This window comes from Megascapheus bottae, chromosome 15 (assembly GCF_031878675.1).
Source record: "Megascapheus bottae isolate mThoBot1 chromosome 15, mThoBot2.hap1, whole genome shotgun sequence".
NCBI lineage: Eukaryota > Metazoa > Chordata > Mammalia > Rodentia > Geomyidae > Megascapheus > Megascapheus bottae.
Genome location: NC_143523.1, coordinates 33966158 through 33991265, shown reverse-complemented (window position 1 = coordinate 33991265; position 25108 = coordinate 33966158). Strand labels below are relative to the sequence as shown.

The window sequence follows — 25108 nt, the reverse complement described above, 5'->3', positions numbered from 1 at the left end:
ATTTGAAGCCAGCCATGTCAAGAAGGTCTGTAAGATGCTTGTATGCAATTAACCACCAAAAAAGCCAAAATACAGAGCGCTGGCCCTGACACACACACACACACACACACACACACACACACACACACACACACACACACCCTTTAAAATAGTGATTATAATAATTAATTCTGTATTATTTTTTAAATTGATTCATATATGTACTCTTTTGTTAGTGAATTTTATGGCCACCTGTTTTGTTACCTCAAGGCTTTGTTTATTGCTTCAAACACACACAGACACACATGCACACACATGTATGGATGTATACACTTACTTGTCTTCACATTCATCTGAGCTGCAGGAGTGAAATTTAATATCAAATATGGATATTGATAATATAACAAAAGGAAGGAAAAAGCTGTTCCACAAGTCATCGGGAAATCTCTAAGCTTTCAGCAAGTCACAAGGCTGAAATTTAAATATGAGCAAAATAGAAGCATAGTTTTTAGATACAGCACAGCATTCAGTGTTTTCACAAAGATTATTCACTACAGAGGTTCCTTTGTCATAGAAAGGATATTTTTCTAATAGAATATCTTTGCTGCCAAATAAATTTCAAGTTATAAATATTCTCTGAGACCAACCTTTATGCTGTGGGTGCATGCATTGTCTTAGATGAGAAATCACACAGGGTATAAGGAAGATTAAGTTAGGGCATAGTTAGCATCTTTCTTAGGGAAGACACAAGTGTCTTTCTTGGAGAGTCTTATACACAAAATGACAAAATAGCCAAGGGACCTTGACTCTATAAAGAATTAGATTCACAGGTTTGGATTCAACTTCAAATTCAATGAGCCATTGAGTGAAATATTAAAGCAATTTCACTGTTTATACTGTGGTCTGATTTCAACCTTCACTACTTCTCAGAAATTCTTCTCTATGTCACCAATGACCTCTTATATGCTGAATTCAATGGAAGTTTTCAGCATTGTTTGCATTATTTGGTATTATTGACTATTCTTTAACCTTTAGATGTCTCTTCCCTCTTATTTTTTCTTAGTAAAATGTTCACCTTATTAATTTTGTTTTGGTGTGTTGGTTTGTTTCAAAAGTTTATTAGTCAAAACATATTTCAGCCTCATTTTTCAAAATTTTCTTATTCTATATATGTCTTTCATGCAAATATCCTCAGTTACATGCCTTTTCTGTTGTTCATACACAGTACTCCTGGTATACTCTGACTGTTTTTAAATTTTTAACAAATAAATAATTTATCTATTACCATTTTTGAGATTAGATATTTTTGCCCATCTTTCCTAAGCCAAATCCTCTGATTTAAGCTATCTACTGTATTGAGATTAAAAGATGTATGCAACTGTGTGCAGTGTTTTGGAATGAAAAAGTATTTTGCTGATTTATTTGCCAAGTCTGGCCTGGAATACTATTTGCATTATCTCATCTTTCTGTAAAGGTAGGATGACACGTCATCATCAATATATTCTGCTACTGATTAACTTAGGACTTCATGAACTTTTTTTTCTTTTTTCTAACTGGGTTTCTATCTGTAATCCTTCTCAACTCTGTAGAATTATAGCTGTCAGCCACTAGTGCTTAACAATAACTACTATTTCAATAGCCTCTTATTGGGATCAAAATCTTTTAGATATTGGTAAACTGTTGGATATCACATGATATTGTGTAAAGCCTCAGATATATTTTCTAAAGACTATTCTATTTTAATTGATCTCAAAAGTGCTATAATATGAATAATTGCTATTCTCAGTGAATACCCATTTTATATGTGACTCATTCAAAAACTATATGAACAGTTTAATTGTGAGCTCCTTAAGCAGAAGAGTTGTCTTAAAAATCCTCATGGCACGTCTCTATAGATGAGAACACAGGAATCATACCCATATATCTAGTCAGTTTGGTTTCATGCATTTTAAACTTATAGAATATCACTTTGTTATCTGATATATTGAATTTATTTGTATTTGGATATTTGAAATTTGATAGGGAAGGGGGAAAAACCAAGATAGGTGGGGGATATGGGGGGGAGGGAAACAGGTACCAAGACATGTGAAAGGGTATCAATGTATGTGAATTAATGCACCTTCTATCTGGCAAATATCATGTAACCCTTTTACTAATTACAATAAAAAATTAAAAAAATGATGAATAACGGTAAGACTGAAGTTTCATTTTTTTAGCTTCTAGAAATCAGCTTTTTTATTTTTGGAGTAGGAGTGAGGCAGATATTATTCTAGCTGGAAAACTGATAGTATTTTAGTTGTAAGTATGACCCTCAGTACCTTTGGTCAAAAGCAATGGGCAATAAACACTTCAGGCTGTGGATCTAGGAAAATAATAATACAAATCTCAAATGACAATGTTTTCTCTCCTGAATATTTCAGTATTATATTTTAATTTCAATTAAAGTCTGTTGTAGTACAATTTGATATATGTAACAAATATTATTTCTGGATATTAGAAACAATTTACATTATGAATTAAATGAATCAGATAGGTATGGAGAAAGATATACATAAAGGCTGTATAAGTAGAGACCAAAATAGAGAGATAGAAAAAAACATAAAAACAGGCTCTGAATAAAATAACTAAAAATACTGGGATATTGTCTCCCTTGATAACCATAGGTATAAGAAAAGTATTTGAACATATCATATCAGTTGTCTTTGTTATGTAATGATTCTTCAATAACAATAGGGTTCAAAGTTATTACATAACAATATATAAATTCGTTATCATTCCAGGAATTCTAGTTGAGTATCTCATATCCTTTTTGAAGCACAAGACATAAAGCAATATAACCAGAGGAGAAAACTATTATCTTTATACCCCTACATAATCATTAAAATATAACAAATTTAGCCAAACCAAAATTAGAATTGGCTGGTGAAAATTATCAAAAGATAAATTAGATTTGCTCCTTATATTTTATTAATCATTCATTTGTGGAAATGAGACAAGTAAATATTAATCGTACACATGTCTTTGTGAATAGAAATAATTATGCACAATATAGTCAATTGCCATTTTAAAATATCTATAGGCATTTTCATTACTTTATTAGCATGATCATATGAGAGTAATGAGGAGAATATGTAAATATGCCTCATCATAAAGAAATTTGAATTCTATTTACATGGAATAGTGGATGAAATAAAGACAACTTTGAAATAAATTTTCATTTTACTATTTCTTTCATCTTTACACATCTTGTCATACTATTATTTTTTGTTTATACACAAGTATGGATAATTTATTCAAAAGTTAGTGCTATATTTTTCGTCTGACTTTTAGAGATGCAGACTTATTGATCACATCTTTTCAAAGAAATGTGGGTATTATATTGGTATGAATGGGGGTATATTAATAAATCAGTGTATACCATATATACATCATCTCTTTTTATAATAATGCTCATCAGTGGAACAAAATTGTAAGTGAATTTTGCTCATTCATTTGGAACGCTCAGCTTCTCTAGTGATTTTTGAGGGTAGGCTCAATTGGGCATACTGACTTAACTTTCAGCTGCTTCATGGGTTATAAGAGTATAAGAGGTGCTGATTAAAAATAAATAAATAGAACTTACAAAGGTCAGGCAAACAGAAACAGGTGGCTACTTTGGAAACTTTTCTTAGGTTAATGGAAGTTATAAGACAGAACTGAGTAACAGAAGGGTACTTCAGTTACATCTCAGAATGAGAGGGAACATTTTGACCATTTGATTTATGTTTAAAAGCAAAAATAGAAATTCTTCTCCAGCTACCTGAAAATAACCTTCCCTCCCTCTTTCCCTCCCTCCCTCCCTTCCTTGTTTCCTTCCTTGATTTCCTTCTTCCCTCTTTCCTTCCTTATTTTCTTGTTTAGGACCTGGTACTTGAACTAAGGCCTTAGGCACTGACTTCTTGAGCTGTTTTGCTCAAAGCTAGCTCTCTGCCACTTGTGCCACTTATCTGCTTCTAGCTCTTTCTTTTTTCAAATTTCTTTTCTTTTTTTCTTTTTGTGGGTCATAGGGCTTGAACTCTATCTGGGCACTGTCTCTTCTCTCTCTTCAGCTCAAGGCTACCGTCCTAAGCCCCACTTCCCATTTTCTAGAGGTTAATTGGAGATAAGAGTCTCAGGTATTTTTGTGCCAGGGCTGGCTTTGAACCTTGATCCTCAGATCTCAGCCCCCTGAGTAGTGAAGATTACAGTTGTGAGCCACTGTGCCCAGCTGTGTGTGTGTGTGTGTGTGTGTGTGTGTGTGTGTGTGTGTGTGTGTGTGTAATGGGATGTAAGAGGTGCCCAAACTTTCCTGGTCAATTCAGCTTTCAACTAAGATCCTCAGAACTCAGCCTCCTGAGTAGCTAGGATTACCATGATGAACCAGTAGCATTCAGCTTTGAAATATCCTTTTCAATGGGATATTCAAGCATTTTTTGTTTCAGAAATGTATACATTAGTTTCAATAGTGGGCCAAAAAAGTAAATGATTCAAATGGTACCTTAGTCCTGGGAATTGGAAGGATGGCATTGGTTGGAAAGATTTTATGTATTGAATCTCAATAAAATGACTGATATATAGCTTAGGCTATTCTCTTGGACATGAACACATATACATTGCCTCCTATAAGACAGCAGATTAAGAATAATCAGAGTGGATTTTCAATGATGATGAAAACTGGAAATTTGCGGGAAAAGAATGTGGATTTCCAGAAAACACTCAGACACCCAACTCCATGAAACCCAATCTCAGTGAGGAAAAATTAGAGAAAATATAAGGCCTCTTTTGTATTGAACAATATTGACATTGAATAATAAATTGATTTCTCAATCACAAGAGATGAGAGAGCCAAGCCTACTTCTTTTTGTTGCAGATAATTTAATTGTGAAAATAATACTCAGTTCCATGAGGAATTTTCTCTGAGTCAGGAAAGAAATATGTAAGGTATGTGCATAGGATACATAATCAATTATAGATAAGAAAATTCTAAGTGGATTTTCTTCTGTGTTGTTCAGCTATTCCTCTTTCCCTAATCATTGTAGAGAAAATATCTAATGTATCTCTAATCTATACGGTACTCAAAGGTTAGAAATTAATATGGTAAATCAATCCCAAGAAATCTTTCATAAAGATTTCTGTGCCTGTATTATCACTGTAAGTTAATGCCAGCTTTTAACATTTCTGAACACAATGATATTCTTGTCCTGAGTGTACAAAAGTCTAGAGTGCAAGAGTGATGCACAGCTGTTTTTGTTTATGTTGGTACTCAAACTGGTATTAGAGAAGATCTAGGAGGCTTTGCCTGAAGGTTGAAAACAATGGAGAAATTTGTCTTCTATTAGAACATTATTTGCTCCATCAGGTGTCCTGGGATATTTATTGACATGTGCAAGAAAGTTTGTTTTAAAAGTAGCATCTCAAAATGTGTTACCCTAATGGGGGCTTGAACACAGGTCCTGAGTTGTATCTTTTTAGCTTCTTGCTCTACTGCTTGAGCCACAGGTTCACATCTTCATTTTTGATGCTTAATTGAAGTTAACATTCCCATAGACTTTCTTTCTCAGTCTGGCTTGGAACTTATTCTCCAGTTTTAGCCTTGTGAATAGTGAGGGTTACAAGTGTAAGCCACCAGCATTCATCTTCATTGTTGATTTTAATGTACATAGTCAAGTAGAGCAACAGTAGATTCCTGTAGATCAGAACTGCTTATTTTTGTTTTGTTTTCTTTTCTGATCACAAAATGTTCTAGCACAAAATATTAGCCCTTATTTCCCATGAGGAATAAGGCGAGAAAAACTGTATTATGTCACAGAGCTTTCTGCTGTGTTTACTTCTTTTTTTCATTTTGCTTTTCTGTTTTTCTGTATCTTCCTCTAACCTTATTTCTGGTTCATTCTGAGTTGTTGAAAGTTTGTTTTAGTTTATCAAGCAGAAATACTTCTAATCTTGGTCAAGATTTCCACTTGCTTTAGAGAAAAATTGAAGATATTTGGAAGGTAGAAGAGTCATTCATGAGTTGAGCTTGTGTGGCATAATACTTGAGTAAAATCAAAGGAAGAAAACTAGAATTTAGTAGCCGGATGTGGTGGCTCACCCCTGTAATCCTAGCTGCTCAAGAGGCTAAGATGTGAAGATTATGGTTCAAAGCCAGCCCTGGCACTAAAGAATGTGAGATTCAAATAAAAAAAAGGAACTTGAGACTCTTCTCCCCTAGAAAAGGGGAAGTGGGGCTGTTGGCTCAAGGGGTAGGGTGGTAGACTTGAGCTGAAGAGTTCAGGGACAGCACCCAGGCCCAGAGTTCAAGCCCCATGACCCACAAAACAAACAAACAAACAAACAAACAAAAACCAGAATTTAAATTTTTTATTCATTAAAAATATTTAATTTCTAATTATTCAAGACATTAACCAATATAGTATAGAGATAAGAGCAATGAGAAACTGTCAATTTCTATGTTCATAGAATTTTCTTTAAATAAATATGTAGATTTTTTTTATTCTCTCAGTAATAGTACCTAAATTGTCTGTAGGAGATACTCACTTTAATCCTTAATTATAATTTGAATAGCTTCATTGGTATAATCCAATCCTACATTTTCATATATTAATGAAGATACAACAATGATGAAAATCACAGAGTGATTGATCAGCACAGAAAATGTGTTCTGATATAGGCCAAATAGAGCCTATGTATAACACATAAGAAATTTTCTCTGTACTTTTTAGAATTTGCCAGTAGAAAAAGAATATATTTTAGAGCATAATTAACCTTAAAGGAGTCCTACATAGGATATTTCTAGGGAATAGTGCTGATTTTTCTAGGCAACTGGATAACAGAAGTGCTTTATCATGATAAGCAGAGTTCATCTTATAAGACTATAGTGTACTCTTTGCTTGGTTGTGAGAGTTGTCTGATTATCTTTTGAATTATCTGAATATTGAAAAAAATCAACAAAAGAAGATATCAGATGTCTTGCTATTATAATTAGCAGATCCTTCTGTAACCAATCAAAATGGACTGGATCTAATGTCTTGCTATGTGGTCATTTTGCTTTGACATATGTTTATTTAACAAAGATCCTTGCTAGATGATATCAGAATGATGGTATTCACTTGTAACTTGAATTTTCAAGAATTTTAAAGTTATGTGGGTATGATGAGCCTAATTTTTAAGATATAGAGACTGAGGCTCATAAATTTCAGAAAGGGAAACATATTGGTTATAAATTATCGGATTGGGATTAGACCATAGGTAGCCAGATGGCTGCCAAATCCATGAGTTTTTACAACATCCTATTGTTAAAATATGTTTTCATATGGCATCCTTAAAGCTTGTCTTTTCACTGATCATCTTGCCACTTTTATTTGATGACTATCATTTGCTCTTTTTACAGTGGGTGACTGAATCATTCTTTCTTTATATGGTTGGTTGATTCTGTTTTACAGTTCTCTCCCATAACTGCAAATATTAAAGATTTTTTTTTCAAAAAAATCCTCTATTATTAGTGCTTACAAGTCTACTTGAATTATTTGCAAATGAGTTTTCTCAGCACTCTTACAAATCTAACGTCCTTGAAGTAGCAGAATATGTCTTTGTAAGCTCTTTTCTTTCTGTATGCAAACATATATTGCCAGCTGTTGAGGTAATTGAAAGAAGAAAGGTTTTGTTTGAAACATTTTTTATAGAGATAATATTTTTTCAGAGTACAGTCTTATTTCCTGGAGAAATGCTGTATTTCAAGAAAGCAGATTGTGATGGTGTTACTGTATTTAAATCGAATGGAACATTCTACAATTTATACAAATCATATTCAATAGTTCAAATATATTTAAAGAATTTATCTTAAAATGTTCAAAACTACTTTTTTCCCTTCTGGCCTCAATAAATCATAGAACATTTATTGAAAAATCCATTAGTGTGATTGCTTCACAAAAATACTTCAAAAATTAACTTTGCTTTAGTTATTACATAAAGCAGCAATTAAATAATAGCATTTAAAGGAAAATCATGTTATATTACATGTAAATACACTTTGATTATAAGCTCATTATTATCTCACAGAGATTAAAATTAGTTTTGAAAATGGTATATCACATTTTAAAAGGCAGAGAGTTTCTTTCCATAGTTGACAAATTCCAACATAGAAATGCTCCTCTATGTGTGTGTGTGCATGTGTGTGTGTGGGTGTGTGTGGGTGTGTGCGCAAATAATGCAGATTCTGTACAATAACTTTGGCATTTTTCATTTAGCTTAGACCTCAATGTGTTGTACTGTAAACTATTGGTGGCAGTTAGTTTAAAAGAGGCTCAGTAGGAAATAAGGCTAAAGTGAATCTTCCGTATTCCAAATATTATCATCCTTTGAAATAGAAAATGCCTGATGAGACTCTTATCATACAGTGCTGTATTTAGGACTTCATTTCATATGGTTTTCATGAGGAACTTTCTTCTTTAGTCTTTGAGGTTTCTGATATTGCTTAAAAGTTTGTTGCCAGTCTGATGCACCTACATTTTATATAGTTGAGCTAAGAACAGTCCAGTATCTCCAAATGGTTTGTTTTTAATTTTAAAAGGTATTTTATATTGTATAGAATTTTCTAAAAGATTTAAGATGTTGCCTGGACAGCTGATGAGAATAAGGAATCCAAGTTTTTGTTCCGAGTGCCAAGAAAATCTCTTGGCTGGAAATACGATACAGCTTTCTTTCCTCAAGCTGTTCCCAAAGTTCTTTGAACTTTATGAGAATAGCTTTCCTTTGTATATTCCTTATAATCAACAAAATCTTATACGGTTTATTGTTTGAGAGTTCAACAGTTAATGTATTTTAAAACTCTCCCAATTTGAGGATTATTTTACTTGTTTCACATTTGTGCATGTGTTTGTTTGCCAGTCCTCATGTGTGAACTTAAGACTTGGACATTCTCTTTGACCTTTCTTGCTCACGGCCAGTAGTTCTGTAATATTTGAGCCACCGATCTACTTCCAACTTTTCTGGTAGTTAATTGGATAAGAATCTCATGGGCTTTTTCTTGCACTGACTTCAAAAAAGAATCTGCAGATCTTAGCTTCCTGAATTAGATGACAGACATTAGCTATTAGTACCTAGCATATTTATTTTTGGCAGAAAGCAATTCTTTCAGTTGACAAACACTATATGGCTTGCAATAAAAAGATGCTTCATAGTTAACTGTTTCTCAAATATTTCCACTTTGACATTACAACTTATATTGATAATTTTTAGTGTAAACTATATATAGGCTCATGATTTTTCTACCTTAAATATGTTATCTCTATGATAATAGCGTTTTTTGGTTATTTTTTCTCAGACACGATTGAACATTCCCTAGGAATTGTACAGTTAACTTATGTGTATGACAGCATACACAGTGAGAAGTCCTTTGAGACATATTGTAATTTCCTTACTGAATTCTAACACAACACAATAGAAATTACTAAATAATTTTAGTGTTATGTATTTCTTACATGCTTGACTAATTTTTAATAGTTATGACTTTTTATTGCACTAACAGAGAAAATTAATGGTTAATTTAATCATAAAGGAAATTTATTTGGGCCACATGAACCCAGAGAGCGAATGGGAAGATTTGGGAATCATGTTGGCACACAGAGATTTTTTACTAATGCCTTAGAGGTTTGAGTAGCAAACAAAGTAACAGCATTGACAGAGTCTCTTGAACTGAATGAAAAAATCCATTCATTTCTCTCATTGTATGTCTTGCACTCTATTCAAATGAGAAGAGATGAGAGTAGGTGCCATTTACATTTCATTTCTTCTCTGTAGTGCCTACATTTTGGCTAGGTAAAGACAGATTTCTGGCTAGTGCACCAAATAGAGGAAGAAGGTCAGGATATACCATTGCCAACAGAAAGGGAAATAAATGCCAAAACACAAAACAACCAAACCAACAAATCATGTTCTCTAAAGCAAATTGTACTTATCAATAAATTCTCATTCTAGTTGCTACTGGCTCTGACAGAACGCAGGCTCTCAAGTAAATCGATTTAGTTTCAGAATTCCCTTTAATGTTCTCTCATACATTTTCTTTACTTAAAGCTAAATTTCCCATATTCACACACTGAAGATGGTAAAATATAAACATATTCTGTAAAATACTGGTGAAGAGCCACTGGGTTCTTATTTATTTTATTAAAGTCAACTTCATTCTGAGGTGTGCAGGTATGAGGTACTATTTTTGTTTTTATTTTTACTTTTGTTTTCTGTTGTTGGTCATGGGACTTGATCTCTGGGTCTAGGTGTAGTACCTGAGCTCTTCAGCTCAGGCTACTGCTCTACCACCTTGAGCCATAGCACTATTTCCTATTTTCCGGTGGATAATTGGAGATAAGAGTCTCATAGACTTTCATGCTCAGGCTGGCTTTGATCTTCCATTCTCAGATCTCAGCGTCCTGAGTGGCTAGGGTTACAGACATGAGCCACTAGTATATGGCTGTTTTTTTTTGTTTATTTTTAATAGCATTTCTGCTAGCAATGTGTCTAGAAATAAGTAGAATGTGCTTACAGATCACAGGTAAGTTAGGCTCAGTGCTTGTTAATTTTCTTCTTTTTTTATTTCGTTGTTGGGGTAATGTATAGAGGGGTTACAGTTACATTTGTCAGGTAGTAGGTGCATTACTTCTTGAACACTGATAGCGTTCTAATTTTTTTGTCCCCTTTTCCCTTCCGCCACTCCCTCCCAATCATCTTGTTTTCCCCATAAGCCAATTTAAAAAATTAACCCCTTGAATTGCAGTATCAATTAATCAAATATGTTCATTGATTTGATATTCTATAGAATGAAGTTGCAATAAAATTATCAATATATGATCTCACTGTAATAAATATATAATGATGCCAAAAAACAATCACACATTAATCTTTAGCCCAACTCTTTTTCACAGGTATTTACTAAGAAATTTTCTGAGGCCTTTTTCATTCTCCAATAGTGAGTGCTATATTCTTTCATTAGACAGTGCAATGTTTAAAAATTTCTAACATAATTAGAATACACTTTTTCTGCTTAATCATATTCAGAAAGTTATAGTACATTGGCAAACCATTTGCCTTGGAGAACTTAGTAGGAAGATGATGCTTTGACAAGGTAAACAAAGAAAAAGTTGATTTTTTTCCTTTATTAGATTGATTATTTCAAAGCATGAGTACATTTAATAAGAAATAAAACTAATATGGAGAAAAGGAAGTAAATGTCAAGTACAGAAAGAAGTAAGCCTCTAATAATGACTTACCTAAGATTTCAAGAGCTGTGGTTTCTAATATTTATTCACTCATTAAACATTGTGCTAAGTTTTGACATTTAGATTTTTTGTCCTATTGGAATTTAAATGAAAATAATGGTCTCTGAGGCTTAGTAGGTAATACTGCCTGGAATACCTAACAACTGGTGAATTTAAGTAGATAGGGTTTGCTAAACATAGCATTTTCTTAATATATGTATACATAAAATAAATTTCTGAATGCTTATTTATTTTTATTTTAATGCATATACAGGTAATATATCCACTTTGTTTGCTGTTTCAGGATATGACTTTCATTCCTTCAACTTTTAGTAACCCTTAATTGTTTTACTACCCTAAAGCAATGATTTATTTGTGACAATAAAGCAATGCTAATTCATCTAGACTAGACCTTTATGAGATGCTAGGCAGCAGGTGTTAAGGAAGAGATTTGTCTGGATTACTATTGCATCTAACTGAGGTTGACATCAGAAATCATTTTAAAATTATCATGTGATATTGATACATCTCCTAAATTAATTTGTTGAGATAATGTGATGATTTTTGTCATTTTTGAAAATGAAGAGTAGAAGCAGCTAGAAAAATCAATATAGATTTCTAACAAAGCAGTGTTTCCAGGCAGATTTAAGAAGGGTGAGTTATTGACCGTTTGTTCATGATTTTTACATATTTATAGAGAATCAAAATCACAGGAAGACACATGTTTCTGAATGATAGTATGACAACTAGCCTTGTTCATTCTAAAGCAGTTAGAGTTAAAGTTTTAACTAAAGCTCTTCTTTCCAAAATAATGACAAATGTGCTAGAAAGTTGAAATTACATCTGCCAAGAAGACTGATTATTGATAAAACTCTCTTGGAATGTGCTATTGGCTATGTGTCAGGAATATGGTTTTTATGTGTGTGTGTCAATTTGTGAAATTTCACAAATGTTTCTGAAAGTCTATGTGGGCTTCTATGCACAGTTATAATTTATTAAAGAAAAAATGAAGCCCTACAGAATAGGGCAAGTTAGCATCTGTACACTGTTGTTATATTCTTTGCAATCATGGATTCTTTAGGTCTTAAGATTTTCTTATTTTATCATGTTCAGGTCATATTTTCAAACTATAATCACTTATTTATTCTGTGATATTGTTCTAAGCAAGTAATGCAAGAATAAGTAAAAAGTATTTACTTTATGGATTAGATCAATCAGTCACTGTAGAAAAATAGGCTTAAAACTAAACATGGCCAAAAAAATATAAGGTAGTTATAAATTCCTAAGAAATAAGAAAGATGAATGCAGGAAAAATATTTGTATGTATGTATAGATTAGTATGTCAGTTTAATTCAGTCCCACTTATCCAGCCTTTCTCTGATTTGTTGTGATTCTTGGTCCTTATTAAGAAAGTTTCAACCTGTGCCAAGGAGGCCTAGTGTATCTCCTATTCCATCTTGTGAAGTTTTCAGTGTGTCAGCTTTTACCTCCAGGTCTTTGATCCATTTGGAGTTAATTCTAGTGCAGGTGACAAAGAAGGATCCAACTTTAGTTTTCTGCAGGTGCTTAACCAGTTCTGCCAGCACAACTTGTTGAAGAGGCTGTCTTTCTTCCATTCTATTTTTGTGGCTCCTTTGTCAAAGATTAGGTGGTCATAGGTCTGTGGTTTAATATCTGGGTCCTCAGTTCTATTCCATTGGTCTTCAGGCCTGTTATTGTGCCAGTACCAAGCTGTTTTGATAATTATAGCTCTGTGATAGAGTCTAAAGTTTGGAATTGAAATTCCTCCTGCGCTGTTCTTTCTGCTAAGAAATGTTTTTGCTATACTGGGTCTTTTATTATTCCATATGAAATTTTGGATTGCCTCTTCTATTTCTTTAAAGAATGACATTGGGATATTGATGGGTATTGCATTGAATTTGTAGATAGCCCTTGGCAAGACTGCCATTTACACGACGTTGATTCTTCCAATCCAGGAGCATGGGAGATTTTTCCATTTCCTCAGTTCTGCTTTAATTTCCTTTTTCAGGGTTTTAAGGTTTTCATCAAAAAGGTCCTTTACATTCTTAGTTAAGGTAATTCCTAGGTACTTTATTTTCTTTGAGGCCATTGCAAAAGGAGTTGCCTTCCTGATTTTTGCCTCATTCCTCTCACTGTTGGCATAGAGGAAGGTAGTTGATTTTGAAGGTTAATTTTTATACCCTGCTACCCTTCCAAAGTTTTGAATCAGCTCAAGGAGCTTGGGAGTGGAAGCCTACAGAATGGGAGAAGATCTTCACCAACCACACAATGGACAAAGGCCTCATATCTAAAATATATCAACAACTCAAAAAATTGAATCACTCAAAAACTAATCTCCAAAATAACAACCATCCCATTAAAAAATGGGCCAAAGACTTAAAGAGAGTCTTCTCTGAAGAAGAAACAAAAATGGCCTATAGACACATGAAGAAATGCTCAACATCTCTGGTCATAAAAGAAATGCAAATCAAAACAACTCTAAGATTCCACCTCACTCCAGTTAGAATGGCCAGGATCTAGGAAATTAATAACAACAGATGCTGGAGGGGATGTGGCCAGGAGGGATCACTACTACACTGTTGGTGGGAGTGCAAACTTGTTCAACCACTATGGAAAACAATATGGAAGTTCCTCAAAAGGCTAAACATAGAGCTCCCCTATAACCCAGCAATTCCCCTACTAGTCATTTACCCAATTGTCCAGAAACAAGCACATACTAAATCCACTAGCACAACGATGTTCATTGCAGCACTATTTAACATAGCAAAGATATGGAACCAATCCAGATGCCCCTCAGTTGATGAGTGGATTAACAAGATGTGGAATTCTATGCTGCTATCAGAATGAATGACATCACCCCATTTGTTAGGAAATGGAAAGACTTAGAAAAAATCATATTAAGTGAAGTAAGCCAGACTCAAAGGAACATAGGCTCAATGGTTTCCCTATTTGTCATAATCAGTAGAAACCTTGGGCTCTCCTAGCAGAGATTTGCAATAGAGGAAAACCTAGATACACAAGGCCATACAGTATGATGCTAAATGAAAGGACCTCTAGGATATAGAAACAAAAGCCATATAATGAGTGATTGTTTTCCTTAATGTACTATGTTATCTCTCATCTCTTTTGCTGTCCCTTGGTTATCTTATATTATTACAGTATCTCAATTTGTTATCTGATATATTAGATATATTTGTATTTGGTTATTTGAAATTGGATAGAGAAGGGGGAAAACAAGATGAGGGGTGGGCGTGGGGGGGAGGAGGGAAATGGGGACCAAGACATGAAAAAGGGTATCAATGTATGTGAATTAATGCACCTTCTATCTGGCAAACAATGTTACCCTCCTATTAATTATAATAAAAATTATTTGAAAAAAATAGTATGTCACTAAAATTGCAGTTACCTAATTTTTTATAGATACACACAGATGTGTTTTATTTATTGAAGGCTTTCAAACATTCTTTTCTTGTATCATTTTAGTATTTTAAATATAGTTACAGAGAAGGGCACAATCCTAGTAGACTTATGGGTGTAATTGTTCATAGATGTTTTATTATTAATTTTGACATTCAGAACACATTTCGTATTATGACGCTTAATTCCTCCAAATACTTAATAGTTATTTATACCTCTCTTTTTTTGGCTTATATGCATTTCTTTTTTTTTTAATTTTTTTATTGTAATTAGTAAAAGGGTTACATGATATTTGCCAGATAGAAGGTGCATTAATTCACATACATTGATACCCTTTCACATGTCTTGGTACCCATTTCCCTCCCCCCCCACACCCCCCACCCATCATGGTTTTCCCTCCTTCCCTATCATATTTCAAATATCCATATACAAATAAAAATATGGAACGCTTCACAAAATTGCGTGTCATCCTTGCACAGGGCCCATGCTAATCTTCTCTGTATCCTTCCAATTTTAGTATATGTGGTGCCGAAGCGAGCACTTATACCTCTCTTTAACAATGTGATTCTATAACATTTTTTTAGATGTGGTTTTGCCTAAATTAACATATACTGATACTTTTTCTTTATTAACTTGGTGTCTACTGTTCATAATGCAATCATAAGTATATCAAATGTACATTATGCAAAATCTTAGGTTGCTGTGTGTATTTAAACAAACCTCAACTATTCAAATGTTTAAATTTATCTATAACAGATATTTATTATTCTTTATAACTTAAGCTTTCCAAAATGACTTTCTACAGTTAATCTGATTTTTCATTGTCAATTTTGTTTGTTTCTCAAGCCTTTGGAACTTGTTCATTTAGTTCGTATGATAGATATGAAAGATTCATCTGCTTATAATTATCTTTCAATGATAGAGTTAGAAAGTAACAGTAAAAAAATCTAATTATAGATATTGGATATTCAGCTGCAAGTGGATTTTTTTTTGTTCTCCAATCACAGTTTCTATAGTTTCTACATAGTTTGTTCACTAGATTTTGCTAAGTGAACTGTATTTCAAATAGTAGTATTTCTTTCTCCTTTTTTTTTTTTTGCCAGTCCTGGGCTTGAGATCAGGGCCTGAGCACTGTCCTTGGACTTTCTCAAGGCTAGAGCTCTACTACTTGAGCCTCTGCACCAATTCTGGCTTTTTTCTATGTATGTGGTACCGAGGAATGGAACCTGGGTCTTCGTGCATGCTAGGCAAGCACTCTACCACTAGGCCAAACTCCTGTCCCCCCTCCTTTCTTTTTTTTGTCACTATCTTTTATAGCATTGTCAGGTGGTTATGCAAGGATATTTAACTTCAAATATGAACTAAACAATTGTGGGAGAGATTAAAAAAATACTCTAGCCTAGGTAAAATCATTCTACTGCTGAGAATGATGGAAGAATTTAACTGCCATATGCCAAAATTACACCTTGTATTGAAACCCCTTTGTATAGCTAGTTAAGTTCATATAAATGATTTAAAAACAAAATGAAAAGTTCATATATGGCCACAATGGATGTTATCAATTGCATGTGAACCTATCAATGTATGAGGTGTGAATGATATTTTAAATATCAAATGCTGGTATAATTTGAATGTTTTCCTACTTATTGCAAAGTCAATATGTCAATACCTTCATCCAGGCCTAAATACTTTCCCATAAATCAGGTAGGTATTTTGAAGATAATCTTTAAATGAACACCATTAAAAAAATTCAGAAATTCAAAAGAAAATGTAAACATTCAAATTTCAGGGCAGTCCCCAAGTGGAAAGCCATATGTGTCTAGATAAGAAAAGCTAATTAGTAAATACTGCAGGTAATTATTGTTGCGATGGATTAATGCCATATAATTTTTTGAGCTGAATTTTTAACAGATGACTCGATTATTATTTACTAAGTCAAGCATGTGTAATGGGAGGGAACATCACATTATCATTGACCAAAAGACAAATATATACATGTGTAAAGTGTTATTACTGGAATATCATTACATAAAGGAGATGAAATATATGCTAAGCAAATTAAAATGGTAATTACTTTGCATTTCAGGCATATATCGACAACAGTGGTTGCTGAATAACATGAAAAAAACGAATGTGAATGTATTGAGTCTGTCTTTCTCCCAAGGAATGATTTAGTTTTAGTTTTTTATTCCCTTAATTATTTTAATTGAATAGATTATCTGGATCCTTGAATAACAGACACATTCAGTGTGCCAGTGTTCCCTCAATTATGTATTGATTTATGTCAATATCAACATGTACACTACTCTGGTACATTGTATCCTCTCTGTGGATGACATCATTTCGTAGATAATAGAACTACACAGGGTCTTAGAATATGTACAGTTATGTCCATTTCTTCTAAATCTAAGGGCGGGGGGATGTAAGTTAAATGATGGATCTAAATGCTTTCAAGCAGCTTGAGGCAGATCAAGACAAGAACGTCTGCTGGCTAATTCCTCAAAATCATGAAAATTATATTCTGCACATTCAGCAGGCAGCTCACATGCTTAAGCACATGAATAGTTGGAGTCTGTTCATTTATTTTACAAAAAAAGTAAATCAAAATCACAATTTCTTCTGATTGTTTTTGTCTGATTAGTGTTTGGGATTTGGAGAAAGTATTTCAGATGTGTAGAGCTACTTAATTCACATTAAATCAAGTATTTGTGCTACCAGTCTTACTCAAACACACAAATGTTGACCTTAATCAACTAGATGATTGGGGCTTGTCAGAGTTCTTTACTGTGAAGTCACTGATGATCTTTTTTCTAAACCTGAGTCTCTAGGATCTCTCTAGGATCTTGTCTCCAGGAATTCATGGCATGCAGCTCACTTGTTATCTACCTGATTTAGTTTTCTTTTTTTTCCTCTTTCCTTCTATTGATCAAAGCTAGTACTCTATCAGTTGCTTCACAACTTTACTTCCAGCTTATTGGTGATTAATTGGAGATAAGGGTCTCAAGATGTTTCTAACCTGAGGTCTATTCTTAGACCTCAGCCTCCAGAGCATCTAAGATTATAGGTGAAGATACTGATACAGCAGGGCTTACATTGATAACTGAGTACCAAAAGATACTAAAATTCCTGCTAAGATGAGACCCAAACATTTGAATAAAATGATTTCTAAGATGTAAATTCAAATATAGAATCTGAAAAAGCTACTTAATTGAGATTCTTCGAATATGTAATAGCATATATTTTAGTACACAGTGCATGAAATTTGAATTTCTCTTTTCATTTAAGCCATATAAATATTATTGTGCCTAAATTAAATTTTTGAGATAAAATTAATTTGATCTAGTAGTAAGTAGATACTATTCTCTATAATACAAAACTGATTGACCTATGTAGGTGTTTATACATTTTACCAAGAATGCATCTGCTTAATTATTGACGTTTTCAGGTGCGAATTTTGTGTGTATTCTCATGAATTTTTAATGTAACTTGAATTAAGAAGTATTATTCTTTGGTTTAAGTACAGTAAAACAGAAACTGGTAAATGATAAGAATAACTATTTTATAAAGTCTATCTTACCACATAAAATAGGTCAAATGCAAGTAAGTGAGGTGTTGTTTTACTTTAGAAACAAGTAAATCATGTTACACCAATAAAACCCTCAAATTGACTCAAATAAAAGCTAAATGCATTCTGTATTATCAACATAGAAGAGCCAATCTATCCATCATCAAACTTGAGCCAAATAGACCGAGTCAGACTTAAATTCTATTCCTGATGCAGAGTAAGATAGTTTTGCATAAATATAAAAATAAAACATTTTTGTTATTAGTTTTCCTGATCTTGGCCATTCTAACCGGAGTGAGATGGAATCTTAGCGTTGTTTTGATTTGCATTTCTTTTATGGCCAGAGATATTGAGCATTTCTTCATGTGTCTATAGGACATTTTTGTTTCTTCTTCAGAGAAGACTCTAAGTCTTTGGCTCATTTTTTAATGGGATGGTTGTTACTTTGGAGATTAGTTTTGGAGTGATTCAATTTTTTGAGCGGTTGTTATATTTTAGATATGAGGCCTTTGTCCATTGTTTGGTTGGTGAAGATCTTCTCCCACTCTGTAGGCTTCCTAATTAATTTACTAGCTATGTCCTTTGCCATACAAAAGCTCTGCAGTTTAATGCAGTCCCACTTGTCCAGCCTTTCTCTTATTTGTTGTGATTCTTGGTCCTTATTAAGAAAGTTTTGACCTGTGCCAAAGAGTCCTAGTGTATCTCCTATACTTTCTTGTAAAGTTTTCAGTGTGTCAGCTTTTACCTCGAGGTCTTTGATCCTTTGGGAGTTAATTCTAGTGCAGGATGACAAAGATTGATCCAGCTTTAGTTTTCTGCAGGTGCTTAACCAGTTCTGCCAGCACAACTTGTTGAAGAGGCTGTCTTTCTTCCATTCTATTTTTTTGGCTTTCTTGTCCAAGATTAGGTGGCCATAGGTTTGTGGGTTAATATCTAGGTCCTCAGTTCTATTCCATTGGTCTTCAGGCCTGTTATTGTGCCAGTACCAAGATGTTTTGATAATTATAGCTCTGTGATAGAGTCTAAAGTTTGGAATTGAAATTCCTCCTGCGCTGTTCTTTCTGCTAAGAAGTGTTTTTGCTATATGGGGTCTTTTATTATTCCATATGAAATTTTGGATTGCCTCTTCTATTTCTTTAAAGAATGACATTGGGATATTGATGGGTATTGCATTGAATTTGTAGATAGCCCTTGGCAAGATGGCCATTTTCACGATGTTGATTCTTCCAATCCAGGAGCATGGGAGTTTTTTCCATTTCCTTAGTTCTGCTTTAATTTCCTTTTTTAGGGTTTTAAAGTTTTCATCAAAAAGGTCCTTTACATTCTTAGTTAAGGTAATTCCTAGGTACTTTATTTTCTTTGAGGCTATTGGGAAAGGAGTTGCTTTTCTGATTGTTGCCTTGTCCCTCTCACTGTTGGTATAAAGGAAGGCAGTTGATTTTTGAGGGTTAATTTTATAGCCTGCTACCCTTCCAAAGTTTTGAATCAGCTCAAGGAGCTTGGGAGTAGAGTCTATAGGATTCTTTAAATACAGAATGCTGGAGGGGATGTGGCCAGGAAGGATAACTGCTACACTGTTGGTGGGAGTGCAAACTCATTCAACCACTATGGAAAGCAGTATGGCAGTTCCTCAAAAGGCTAAACATAGAGCTCCCCTATGACCCAGCAAATCCAATACTTGGCATTTACCCAACCATCCAGAAACTAGGGCATACTAAATCCACTAGCACAACAATGTTCATTGCAGCATTATTCACCATAGCAAAGACATGGAACCAACCTAGATGTCCCTCAGTTTATGAGTGGGTCACCAAGAGGTGGTATTTGTTCACAATGGAATTCTATGCTGCTGTCAGAAAAAAATGACATCGTCCCATTTGTTGGGAAATGGAAAGACTTAGAAAAAATCATATTAAGTGAAGTAAGCCAGACTCAAAGGAACTTAGGCTCAATGGTTTCCCTCATTTGTCATAATCAGTAGAAACCTTGGGCTCTCATAGCAGAGATTTGCAATAGAGCAAAACCTATATACATATGGGCATATAGTATGAAGCTAATTGAAAGGACCTCCAGGATATTGAAACAAAAGCCATATAATGAATGATTGTTGTCCTTAATGTACTATGTTATCTCTCATCTCTTTTGCTGTCCCTTGGTTATGTCATATTGTTACAGTATCTCACTTTCTTATCTGATATATTGGATATATTTGTATTTGGTTATTTGAAATTGGATAGGGAATGGGGGAAAACCAGGATGGGGGTTGGGGGGGAGGGTAATGGGGACCAAGACATGAGAAAGGGTATAAACGTATGTGAATTAATGCACCTTCTATCTGGCAAATATCATGTGACCCTTTTATTAATTACAATAAAAATATTTAGAAAAAGCAATACATAAGTTGACAGCAGTGACGTACCAAAAAAATAAATAAAACATTTTCTTATGGAGTATTTAATATTTCTTAAAAGGGAAGTAGATCTATTCAAGTCCTTTCTTATATAGATTCAAAAGAAAGTATCTTAGATTATTTGTTGCTTTTATACACAGTGTGTTGTTTTAAGAGGGAAGCTAAATAAAATATAGATTATTTTGAAAGTATTTGAGAATGCTTACTATGTCAAAGGATTTCAAAGCTATCATTCTATTGGGAAAGCTCTTCTAATCATTTTTTTCTCACATAAGCACAGAAGACTCATTCTTAGTAAAATCTCACTAGTAAAATGGTACGTTAATGAACGGAAAGTATATGAGATACATTTAAAATAAAATAAATTGAAGGGCCAGGAATGTGGCCTAGTGGAGTAGGCCTTGTAGAATGCCTGCCTAACATGCATGAAGCCCTGGATTCAATTCCAGGGTTCCACATACACAGGAAAAGCTGGAGATGCTGCTGTGGCTCAATTGGTAGAGTACTAGTCTTGAGAAAGCTCAAGGAAGAGGCCAGGTCCTGAGTTTAAGCCCCAGATTGCCACATTCACACATAAAACAAATCAATTTAAGCATCGTACTACTAATTTGTATCTAAATAAATTTCACAAAATCAAAACATGAAAAAGTGAAATGTTCCATATTCAGTAAATTTCATTTCTCTTGGAAACTAGTATTATCAGGAACCATTAATTAATTCTGCTTAAACAATAATGAAATTAAGTTTTTGAGGAGAGAATAGATTCTATTTATGAAAGTGATACTTTTGTCTGTATTATTTTTACCCTATTGAATGAACTATACAAAAATTAAAATCTAGTGCTAATGTACCCAACTGACTCACAGTTTAACATCTGGTACTTTCCTGAGGTCAAAAGCCATGTATGATTTAGTGAGTGTTACTTATAGAAGATTTCTGATTGGTAGGTAAATGGGAAAGACAAATGTAAAAAAAATGATACTGTGATGCATATGAAATATTTGGGTAAACATGATGAGGGTGGTGTAGGTGGGACAGTGTTATAAATGAGTATTGTCAGACTGTTAAGTCATACAGTTTGTGAAGTTCAATTTATTTCTCTGAGTGATATGAAATGATGACCCTGGACACATTTTCATGCAATTTTTGTGTGATCTATGAGTTTAGTAAACTCTATTTATGCTTAAATCCTAAAGAATAAAGGATTATATGACTGGAACCAATGAGATAAATGTAGAAGTAATGAGATGCAATCATTCAATACCATTAATGAGAAACACTTTCAAATTAAAGAAGAACCAAATAGAATATGATTGTGGAAAGACAATATGAAAGAGGTGAATAAGAGAATGAAGGAGGAAGCTAGAGACCGTGGCTGCTGTAAGGGAACAATGTTGTTGAGTGAACTTAGAGAGATTACAGAGGTGGAGTTTGGAGAAAATGGGAATCAGTTCAGGACACTTCCTTTGACATCCCTCTGTATTTGTCATTTCAGAATCTAAATGCATGTTATCATTAGAAGGATTAAGTATAGATAGAAAAAACATAGATATGAATGCCAAGTCCTTATTATTTCAAGGTTCAGGAAGCAGAACCAGAAAGAGTGCCAGCCAAAAAGAACAAAAAATTAGGTAGAAGAAAATATTGCATGAATAGATATTTGAAAATACAATGGAGATGTTTTGGTTGGTAAAGAGAGAATATCACATGCTGTGTAAAATCCAAATAGGTTTACAAATCTTCACAGATGAGCACTTGCAAGGCTGTCATCTAGAAATTAGAAAGGATTAAATAAGGGCTGGGAGTGTGGCCCAGTGATAGAGTGCTCGCCTAGCATGTACGAAGCCCTGGGTTCAATTCTTCAGTACCACATACTCAGAGAAGGCTGGAGGTGGAGCTGTGGCTCAAGTGGCAGAGCACTAGTCTTGAAAAAGCTCAAAGACAGTGCTCAGGACCTTAGTTCCAGTCCCAGGACTTGCAAAAGAAGAGGAATTAAGTAAGAATAAGCTTAAGTCCCTCTTTTTCGTATCTAAGATATAGAGGTACTGATAGATAGGAAACCATATGCCAGTGAGTATTAATTAAGGGGCACATTTTGTGATTTTGGTACAGAGGAAGAATTGCTGATCACCATGCATAAATAGATAACAACCTCACTTAAAGAAAAATACTTCATGAAGAAATAATAATGATAAGCCCAGAAACTTTCTAATGACTGTGATGATTTTTGTCTACTTATACATTTATGAGAGTAAATGTTTTGAACTTGACTAAATAAGGATATTTTGTTTTCCTAATTAACTAACAATTTAGATTTTAATAGAAAGTGAATTTCTTTCATTAACACTTGATTTAGTCTATTAATTGAGCATGACAGTGTATCATTGTATTTGACATATTTGTTTAAAGAAACATCTTTTTTTCTTGATCAGTATAGTCATAGTTTGCATTATCACATTGATCTGAGGAATGAAAATTTATGTTTAGCTTTTGTGCCTGACAAGATGCTAATACTGGCAAGATTTATAAATTAACTATCTTAGAACATAATTAAGCCTTAAAGTAATTAAAAATAATTAATTCTGAAGATAATTTGTTTTAATATTATCTTGAATCCTTGATAAACTAACTTTTCACAGAATTTAACCTAAAAATGAAACACATAGATCAGCTTGTAAATTATTCATATATAAATGTGTAAGTCTATCAGTCTACTCTTTCAAACTTCTTTTTTTCTATCTATCTGTTTATCATCTATCTTCTATTTCATCTAGCTAATTATCCATGCCTTCTAATTTTGTTCCAATCTCCTCCCCCATTATTTTCTCTTTTACAAAAATTTTCCAAAAATGAAAATTGAAAAATATTATTCACTTTTATTGTCCAAATTTTTGTTAACATATTTTCTACTGTTCTACAGATATTGGTTGATTGCTTTCTTTAATTAGAGGAACATGAGGTATAGAGATGCTACTTCTTGAAAAAGATATTTCTGCTACAGGAAAATGTAATTTTTCTTGGTATTAGAATTTAGATAAATTGAGTATAGAATACTTAATGTTAAATGATGTACTATAAAATTGAAGATGAGAATTCCTTCTGACAGTATATGAAATACCAGTCCCCTTTCTTTGGAATTATATGTTTCAAGAGGAAATGCTTTTTAGAACTGTTAAGTTTTTGTGGGCTTATTACATATTCTTAGAGAAAGTACATGAACTCAGCCTCATTTGGGACAATATAATGTTGTATGAACTCTAAATTTGTCTTCAACAAATGAGACTTGTTAGATTTTAAGATATTTTTCATAGTGGTTATTCAGATTAGTAAAATGATTTATAGGATACTGGCTCATTTAATTTCAGTTGTGTTTTCAAAAAAATTTAAATTGTTAAATTAGGAAATACATTGAGTACTTACTATGTTTAAACAAAATTTGGGGGATGGGGTCACAGTATCAAAACAAAACAAATAGAAAGCTGACAATAAAGAATGCTTCAAATTTGTTGGAGTTTATTGTTCAGATTTGACATCATTTTATTTCTTTAATTAACTTTCTTTTATTTATTATTATTATATCTTATTCTCAGGATAATGTATAGAGAGGTTACAGTTACATTTGTTGGCTAATGGGTACATTACTTCTCGATATTTGATTCCAGTTTTCGTCTTTTGGTTCCCCTCTTTCTCTCCTCATCTCCACCCAGTCATTCTGTTTTCCCCTTTCCCTTCCGTATGTGAAATGAATAAATAAGTGTATATACAGAATACCAGGTAACAAGGTCAGATATAGTAACCACATGAGATTAACCATAAGGGAAAAAAGAGAAAAGAAATAACTTCACATAGTACATTAAGAACAGCAATCAAAAAAGTAAAACTCTTTTTTACATAGCCTAAAGTTCATTTCATTAATTTCATCCTGTATGACCATATGCATGTAGCTTTTGAGCTATTATGCTCCTCTGCTAGGAGACTCCTAGATGTGTACTAATTATTACCAATGAGGGAAACCATTGAGCCTATGTTGCTTTGTGACTGGCTCACTTCACTTAATGATTTTTTCCTAGTCTTTCCATTTTCTTACAAATGGCACAATGTCATTGTTTCTGATGGCAGTGTAGAATTCCATTGTGTAGAAGTACCACAACTTCATGATCCAAAGAGTCATATGGGAGTTCTGTGTTTAGTCTTTTGAGGAATCACCATACTGCTTTCCACAGTGGTTGAACAGTGTAGTAGTGATCCCTCCTGGCCACATTCCTGCCAGCCTCTGTTGTTATTAGACTTCTTGATCATGGCCATTCTGGAGTGAGGTGGAATCTCCCAGTTGTTTTGATTTACATTTCTTATATGACCAGAGGTATGACCAGAAATGTGCTCTTCTCCCCTATTTCTGCCATTGTCTCTGATCCTTTTTTTTTCTTTTAATTGCAATTTTTACATTTT

The 25108-nt window shown here is 33.5% G+C and overlaps 1 protein-coding gene and 1 non-coding gene across 2 annotated transcripts in view; one reads left to right on the top strand and one right to left on the bottom strand.

Moving 5' to 3' along the window:
• Pcdh15 (protocadherin related 15) overlaps positions 1-25108 on the top strand; it is a 514067-nt gene that overhangs the window by 5663 nt on the left and 483296 nt on the right. The gene's annotated exons all lie outside the window — the stretch shown is intronic.
• Positions 15119-15225, bottom strand: LOC150054152 (U6 spliceosomal RNA). Its single transcript, XR_016537962.1, has one exon. It is a non-coding gene; the product is annotated as a U6 spliceosomal RNA (small nuclear RNA).